The sequence below is a fragment of the Sus scrofa genome, chromosome 3 (assembly GCF_054392235.1).
Source record: "Sus scrofa isolate SSC_HxYL_T2T_F1_AM1 chromosome 3, Sscrofa_HxYL_maternal_Yorkshire_Landrace_v2.0, whole genome shotgun sequence".
Classification (NCBI taxonomy): domain Eukaryota; kingdom Metazoa; phylum Chordata; class Mammalia; order Artiodactyla; family Suidae; genus Sus; species Sus scrofa.
In genome coordinates, this window is record NC_139385.1 from 68391994 (window position 1) to 68401570 (window position 9577).

Genomic DNA, 9577 nt, shown 5'->3' on the forward strand with positions numbered 1-9577 from the left:
AACTATACACAGAATTACCATATGACCCAGCAATCCCACTTTTGGGCAATATCTAGACAAAACTTCCCTTGAAAAATACACATGCATCTGTATGTTCACTGCAGCACTATTCACAATAGCCAAGATTTGGAAACAATCTAAATGTCCATTGACATATGATTAGATTAGGAAGATGTGGTGTATATACACAATGGAATACTACTCAGCCATAAAAAAGAACAAAATAATGCCATTTGCAGCAACATGGATGCAACTAGAGACTCTCGTACTAAATGAAGTTAAGTCAGAAAGAGAAAGACAAATACCATATGATATCACTTATATATGGAATTTAATATACAGCACATTAAACCCTTCCACAGAAAAGAAAATCATGGACATGGAGAACAGACTTATGGTTGCCAAGGAGGAGGGGGAGGGAGTGAGACAGACTGGGAATCTGGGGTTAATAAATGCAAACTATTGCCTTTGGAATGGATAAGCAATGAGATCCTGCTGTTTAGCACTGGGAACTATGTCTAGTCACTTATGGAACATGATGGAGGATAATATGAGAAAAAGAATATATATATGTATGTGTGACTGGGTCACTCTGCTGTACAGAAGAAAATTGACAAAACACTGTAAATCAACTATAATGGAAAAAATAAAAGTCATTTAAATAAATAAATGGAAAGAATATACATCACTGTCCTGACATTGATAGTAGAAGGAAAGTTTTCAGTCTTAAACCATTAGGGATGATGTTACCTATGGATTTTTCATAGGTGTTGTCAGGCAGAGGAAGTTCCTTTCTACTCATAGTTAGTTGAATGTTTCTATCACGAAAGGGTGTTAGAGTTTTGCCAAATGTTTGCATCTATTAAGAGGATCATGTGGGGGGTTTTCTTTATTCTGTTGATGTGGTGTATTACATTGTTTGATTCTGTATGTTTAATCAACCTTGAATCCCTGGGATATATCTCCCTTGGTCATGGTTTATAATCCTTTCAATATAGTACTGGATTGGTTTGGTATGGTTTGTTCTGTTATGAGGATTTTTGTACCTGTATTTAAAAAAAGGATATTGGTCTCCAGTTTTCTTGTGATATTTTGGTCTGGCTTTAGTTTCAGGGTATTAGTGGTCTCCAAGGATGAGTTAGGAAGTATTCTCTCCTCTTTTCTGAAAGAATTTTAAAAGAATGTGTTAATTTTTCTTTGAATATTTGTTGGAAGTATTTTATTACTGACTCTCTTTACTTGTTAGATATCTATTCAGAATTTCTATTTCTTCTTGAGTCAGTTTGGTAGTGTGTGTGTTTCTACAACTTCTTGCATTTTTTCTAGATTATCTAATTTGTTGACATGCAAATATTCATAGAATTCTCTTATAATCCTTTTTGTTTCTGTAAGGTCAGAGTAAAGTTAATTCCCACTTTCATTCCTAATTTGACATCACTCTAACAGCACTGAATCTGTAGCAAACGTCCAATTCTGTAGACACACCTTCAAATGGCCTAATCAGAGGTCAAATCCTATAATACATTCTTTTTTCACACACTACTACTGGAATACAACGGGTTTCACAAAGGTGTGTATTCTCCCTCACTTCAACAAAGAATACAATCTAATTGTACAACTACAGCTATGCCACTTGTGGTCTCTGGCTGAAGGGCATTGAGAAGTGGAATATGTAATAAGTACAGGGACCATGTAGTTAGTCTGTCCTGGATCTCAATCCTAGCTCTGCAGTAAACTCTTGGCATACTCACTACTGCTCTCTTTTCCTCAGTTTCCCAACATGGATTCAGGACCACCTATCTCAGAGGAGGCTGGTGAAAAACAACATGAGGTGAGGTCAAAAAAATAATAAATAAGTAAATGGTACCTGTTCCTGCTTTTTAAACATACTTTGTTTTTTAGAACAATTTTGGATTTATAGATATTGCAAAGATAGCACAGAGAGCTGCCATCTACCCCATTCTTTGTGTCTTATACCATTTATATCCTATATTAGTATGGTACCTTTGTTATAATTAATGAGCCAATATTGACACATTATTATTATTAACTAAAGTCCACGTTTCCTTCTTTTTTCCTTAGCTTTTATCCAGTGTCCTTTTTCTGTTCCAGGAACTCATATTACATTTAGTCCTCATGTGTCCTTAGATTCCTCTCAGCTGTGACAGGTTCCTAGACTTTCCTTTTTTTAATGATCTTGACAATTTTGAGAATACTGGTCAGGCATTTTATAGAATGTCCCTCAAGTTGGATTTTTCTGGTGTTTTTCTCATGATTAGACTAAGGTTATGTGCTCTTGGGAGGAAGACAACAGAGGTATAATGCCATTTTCATTATATAATATGAAAAGTATATACTATTAACATGACTTATCTCTGTTGATCTTGACCTTCATTCTGGCTGAGGTAGGTTTCTCCACTATAAAGTTACAGATCTTCTTCAACTTACAATGGGGTAACATCCTGATAAACCTATCGTAAGTTGAAAATAATATGTAGAAGATACATTTAATGCACCTAACCTACTGAAATCATTGCTTAGCATAGGCTATCTTTCTTTTTTCTTCTTCTTCTTTTTGGCGTACCCAGGGCAGGGATCAGATATGAACTGCAGTTACAACCCACACTGCAGTTGTGGAAATGCCAGATCCTTAACTCTCTATGCTGATCCAGGAATCAAACCTGTGTCCCAGCACTCCTGAGACACTGCTGATCCCATTGTACTACAGCAGGAATGCCTTAGCCTAGCCTAGCCTTAGCCTAGCCTATCTTAGAACACTTACATTAGCCTACAGTTGGACAAAATCATCTAACACAAACATAGAAAAATAATAGAGAAAACTGATAAAAGCAAGAGTTGGTTCCTTGAAGAATAGCAACAAAATTGACAAACTTTTAGGTATATTAACAGATATAAAAAGAAAGAACCAAATAACTAAAATCAGACATCAAAGAGGAGACATTACTACCAACTTTACAAAAAATAAAAAGGATTATAAAAGGGTACTATGTATACTTGTATGTCAAAAAACTGGATAACTTAGATAAAATGGACAAATTCCTAGAAACACAAAACCTACCAAGATAGAAAGCATGAGGAAATAAAAAATCTGAACAGAGCTATAACTAGTCAAGAGATTAAATCAGTAATCAACCCCCCCCCCCAAAAAAAAGCTAGGATAATCTCATTGGTAAATTCTACAAAACATTTAAAGTATTTACATCAATTTTTTTAAACTCTTACAGAAAATGAATAGGAGGGAACACTTCCTAAGTCATTCTATGAGGCAAGCATTACCTTGATACCAATGTTAGACAATGTAAGAAAACTAAAAACCAATGTCCCTGGTGAATGTTGATGCAAAAATCTTCAACAAAATACTAGCAAACTGAATTCAACAGCACATTAAAAGGATTATACACCGTGACCAAGCAGTATCTATTCCTAGAATGAGGGGTCATCCAACACAAAAAAAAACCCAATTAATATAATATATCACATTAACACACTGAAGGAGGAGTTTTTTTTGTGACTCAGCGGGTTAAGGATCTGACTTTGTCACTGCAGCAGCTTAGGTCACTGCTGTCGCACAGGCTCAATCTCTGATCTGGAAACTTCTACAAGTCACAGGCACAGACAAAAAGAAGGATTAAAAAAAACAGAGTGAAGGGAAAGTATCACATAATCATCTCAATCAATGATGAAAAGCATTTGTCAAATTTAATGCACTTTCATAATAAAAAGCACTCCACAAACTAGGAATAGAAGGAAAACTACCTTAACATAATAAAACCCATATCTGAGAAACCCACAGAAAACATCATATCCAGTTGTGAAAAACTGAAAGCATTTCCTCTAACATAAGGAAAATGGCAAGGGAGCCCACTTTCACCACTTAGAATGTCCCTCAATTTGGATTTTCCTGATGTTTTCTGTTTTCTGATGTACTAGGAGCTCTAGCCAGAGAAATTAGGCAAAGAGAAGAAAAAAAAAAAAAGGCATCCAAATTGGAAAGAAAGTAGTAAAATAACCACTTTTTCATGTAAAAACAGTTTTTTCAAGAAGTGGTGTTGGATACAAAGCAACAATCATCAAACCACATGGTACTGGCACAAAGACAGAAATACAGATCAGTGGAACAGGATATAAAGCCCAGAATTAAACCCACACACCTACAGCCAACTAATCTATGACAAAGGAAGAAAGGATATACAATGGAGAAAGGACAGCTTGTTCAATAAGTGGTGCTGGGAAAACTGGACAGCCACATGGAAAAGAATGAAATTAGAACACTCCCTAACACCATACACAAAAATAAACTCCAAATGGATTAAAGACCTAGATATAAGACCAGACACTATCAAACTCCTAGAGGAAAACATAGGCCAAACACTCTCTGACATAAATGACAGCAACATCTTCTCAGATCCACCTATCACAGTATTGACAATAAAAAGAAAAATAAACAAATGGGATCTAATCAAACTTCAAAGTTTCTGCACAGGAAAGGAAACCCTAAACAACACAATAAGACAACCCACAGAATGGGAGAAAATCTTTGCAAGTGAATCAACTGACAAGGGATTAATATCCAAAATTTATAAACAATTTCTGCAGCTCCATACCAAAAAAACAAAAAACCCCATCAAAAAATGGGCAGAAGATCTAAACAGACAGTTCTCCAAAGAAGACATACAGATGGTCGAGAAACACAGGAAAAGATGTTCAACATCACTCATTATTAGAGAAATGCAAATCAAAACCACTCTGAGGTACCACCTTACACCAGCCAGAATGGCCATCATCCAAAAGTCTACAAACAATAAGTGCTGGAGAGGGGGTGGAGAAAAAGGAACTCTAGTACACTGTTGGTGGGATTGTAAATTGGTGCAACCATTGTGGAAAGCAGTATGGAGATTCCTCAGAAAACTAAACACAGAACCACCATTTGATCCAGCAATCCCACTCCTGGGCATCTATCCAGAGAGAACCACGACTCGCAAAGACACGTACGCCAATGTTCATTGCAGAACTATTTACAATAGCCAAAACATGGAAACAACCTAAATGTCCATCGACAGAGGAGTGGATCAAGAAGAGGTGGTACATATACACAATGGAACATTACTCAGCCATTAAAAAGAACAAAATACTGGCTTTTTTAGCAACATGGATGGACCTAGAAACTATCATGCTAAGTGAAGTCAGTCATACAATGAGACACCAACATCAAATGCTTTCACTGCCATGTGGAATCTTAAAAAAGGACAGACTGAACTTCTTTGCAAAGCAAATGCTGACTCACAGACTAAAAAACTTACGGTCTCCGGAGGAGACAGTTTGGGGGGTGGGGGGATGTGCTTGGGCTGTGGGATGGAAATCCTGTGAAATCAGATTGTTATGATCATTATACAACTACAGATGTGATAAATTCATTTGAGTAACTTAAAAATAAATAAATAAATAGGAAAAAAAGTTTTAATAAAAAAAGACCCATATAAAAACATTATCAGGAGTTCCCGTCGTGGCGCAGTGGTTAACGAATCCGACTAGGAACCATGAGGGTGCGGGTTCGGTCCCTGCCCTTGCTCAGTGGGTTAACGATCCGGCATTGCCGTGAGCTGTGGTGTAGGTTGCAGACACGGCTCGGATCCTGCATTGCTGTGGCTCTGGTGTAGGCCAGGGGCTACAGCTCCAATTCGACCCCTAGCCTGGGAACCTCCATATGCCATGGGAGTGGCCCAAGAAATAGCAAAAAAAAACAAAAACAAAAACAAAAACAAGAAAACATTTATCAGTGTTTATCCCTAAGGCAGTAAGCTTACAGTAAAGATTTTTACATTCAAAAAAAAAAAAAAAGAAGTGGTGTTGGGCCCTTACCTTACACCATACACAGAAGTTGTTCAAAACAACATGCACATAAACGTATATGGGAAGGACTCACCTGTTGCCTGGATTATAGTAGGTGTTAACCGAGTGTTCCTTAAATGTGAATCTGAAGATTTTTAAAAATCTTTTAATATTAAAAAAATGCTCAAATTATATCAAAGACCTAAACATAAGAGATTAAACTACAAAACCCTTAGAAGAAAACTAAAGGGAAAGCTTCATGACATTGGATTTGGTAATGATATTTGGAGTATCATACTAAAAGCAAAGGCAACAAAAGATAAACTAGTCTTTTTTCATAAAAAGTATATTCTTTTGTATGTCAAAAGATACTAACAGTAGAGTGAAAGGCAACCCATCAAGTGGAAGAATATATTTGCAAATCATATATCTGACAAGGGATTAGATTAGTATCTAGATTATATAAATAACTAGTACAACTCAACAACACACACACACATACACATCCCAACAAATCTGATTTTTAAATGACCAAAATTGGAGGAGTTCCCGTCGTGGCTCAGTGGTTAGTGAATCCAACTAGGAACCATGAGGTTGCAGGTTCTATCCCTGGCTTTGCTCAATGGGTTAAGGATCCGGCATTGCCGTGAGCTATGGTGTAGGTTGCAGACACAGCTTGGATCCCGCATTGCTGTGGCTCTGGTGTAGGCCAGCAGCTACAGGTCCGATTAGACCCCTAACCTGGGAACCTCCATATGCCGCGGGAGTGGCCCTAGAAATGGCAAAAAGACAAAAAATTAAAAATAAAAATAATAAAATGACCAAAATAGGAGTTCCCATTGTGGCTCAGCAGTAACAACCCCAGTTAGTATCCATGAGGAGGTAGGTTCAATCCCTGGCCTTACTCAGTGGGTTCAGGATCTGACATTGCCATAAACTGTGATGTAGGTTGCAGATGCAGTTTGGATCTGGTGTTGCTGTGGCTGTGGTGTAGGCTGGCAGCTATAGCTGCAATCCACTCCTAGCCTGGGAACTTCCATATGCCGTGCATGCAACTCTAAAAAGACAAAATAAAATAAAATAGCCAAAATATTTGAATAGACATTTCTCTGAAGAAGAGATGCAAATTATCAATAAGCACATAATATGTGCAATATCTTAGTCATTATGAAAATGTAAATCAAAACCACAGGGAGATACCACTTCATACCCACTAGGATGGCTACAATCAATAAAATAAAGGAAAAAAAAGAAAAAGAAAATACCAAGTGTCAGTGGGCATGTGGAGAAATTGGGACCCATGTGTATTGTTGGTGGGATGTAAGATGGTACAGCCTGGTGTGGGAAACAATTTGATGGTTCCTTGAAAATTAAACATAAAATTACCATATGTTCCAACCATTCCCCTTCTAGGTATACACCAAAAAGAACTGAAAGAAGAGATTCAAATACTTATGCAACCCATGTTCACTGAAGCACTATTCACAATAGCCAAAAAGGTGGAAGAGATATGTGTCTATCAATAGATGAATGGATAAGCAAAATGTGCTTTGTACATGCAAAGGAATATTATTCAACCTTAAAAAGGAAGGAACTTCTGACATATGCTACAAAATGGATAAATCTTGAAGATATAATGCTGAGTGAGATAAGCTAGAAGGAAAAACATTGCATTATTTGAACTATATGAAATATCTGTAACAGGCAAATTCATGCAGACAGAAAGTAGAATGTAGGTTGCCAGAGGCCTGGGGTAGAATGGATATTTATTGTTTACTGGTTACAGAATTTCAATTTGGGAAAATGAAAAAGTGCTGGAGAGGGATGGTGGTGATAGTTATATAACAATATGAATGTGCTTAATGCCACAGAACTGTACATTTAAAAACAGCTTAAATGGTAATTCTTACATTATTACATTTTAAATGATAAAAAAAATTTTAATTCTCTACCAAATGCAAAGCCATCTAGATTTTCTCCTATGTCTCCTTTAGTAGTTTTATACATTCGTGTCTTACATTTAAATCGATGATCTATTTTGACTTAATATTTGTGAAAAGTGTAAGATGTGTCTAAGTTCTTTTTTGCATATGAATGTCCAATTGTTCTAAAACCATTTGTTTAAGAGAGAATCATTCACACCGGTGCACCAAAACCAGGTCCAGGACCTCCAGGCCCTGCAGCCAGAAACCCCCAGGTCCGGCTCCACCCATGAGTAGACTGGCACTACCCCCAGGGCCCAGGCTCACTCATCAGTGGGCTGACACCAGCTTTAGGACACCCTGACCCAACAGCCAGCATTGTCAGAAATAAGCCCAACTCAACAGGGGGCTGACACCAGCACTAAGACCACCAGGGCCTTGCAGCCAGAGATCTTAGAACCCAGCTCTTCCCACCGGCAGGCCCATGCAAGTTTTGAGACACCCCACACCCCCACACCGAGCAGCAGGTGGATACTGGATCCAGAACTCCTGGCCCCACAACCACCCACCCAAAAACCCAACTCTGCCCACCAGTGAACCAACAATAGCCCCTGGAGCCCATGATATTTGCAGCCAGTTGCCTCCTGACCTGGCCCAGCCTACTAGAGGCATCCACACAAGGAAGGGCCTTTCAACCAACCAGACTGGGAGCTAGCCATGCCTACCAGGACACCCACAGTAGTCAGCCCACTACAATGGGAGGACCTATGCCCACAGAGGGGGCACTCACAGAGCATATAGCTCTGGTAACACAAGGGGAGTGCACTGCTGGGATGCATAGGAATCTCCTACAAAAGGCCATTTCTCCAAGTTCAGGAGACATAACCAACCTACCAGATCTATAAAAATGAAAACAGTAACATAGGCAAAATGAGGCAAGAGAGGAACATGTTCCAAATGAAGGAACATGATAAAATCCCAGCATAACTAAGTGAGACAGGCAATTTATCCAGTAGACTCCAAGACAATGATCATGAAGCTGTTCAGATAACGCAGGAGAAGCTTGGACAGAGGGAGAAGTTAGAAGTTTTTAACTTTAGAAGTTAAGTCAACTTCTAACTTCTAAAGACTTAGAAAATATAAAAAAGAACCAAATAGAGATGAAGAATACAATGACTAAAATGAATAATACCCTAGAAGGAAACAATAGTAGATTAGATGACACAAAGGAACAGATCAGTGAGATGGAAGATAGAGTAGTGGAAATCACTGAAGCTGAGCAGGAAAAAGAAAAAAGAATTTTAAAAAAATGAGGACAGTTTAAGAGCCTTCTGGGACAGCATTAAGCATGCTAACATTTGCATTATAGGAGTCCCAAAAGGAAGAGAAAGAGAAGAAACGCAAATCAAAACTACAATGAGGTATTACTTCTCACTGGTCAGAATGGTCATCATTAAAAAATCTACAATAGAGTTCCCATCGTGGGGCAGTGGAAACTAATCCAACTAGGAACCATGAGGTTGGGGGTTCAGTCCCTGGCCTTAGTGGGTTAAGGATCTGGCGCTGCCATGAGCTGTGGTGTAGGTTACAGACATGGCTCGGATCTGGTGTTGCTGTGGCTGTGGCATAGGCTGGCAGCAACAGCTCCGATTATACCCCTAGCCTGAAAACCTCCATATGCTGTGGGTGTGGTCCTAAAAGGACAAAAAAAAATCTACAAATAATAAATGTTGGAGCAGATGTGGAGAAAAGGGAACATTCCTACACTGTCGGTGGGAATGTAAATTGGTACACCCACTACAGAA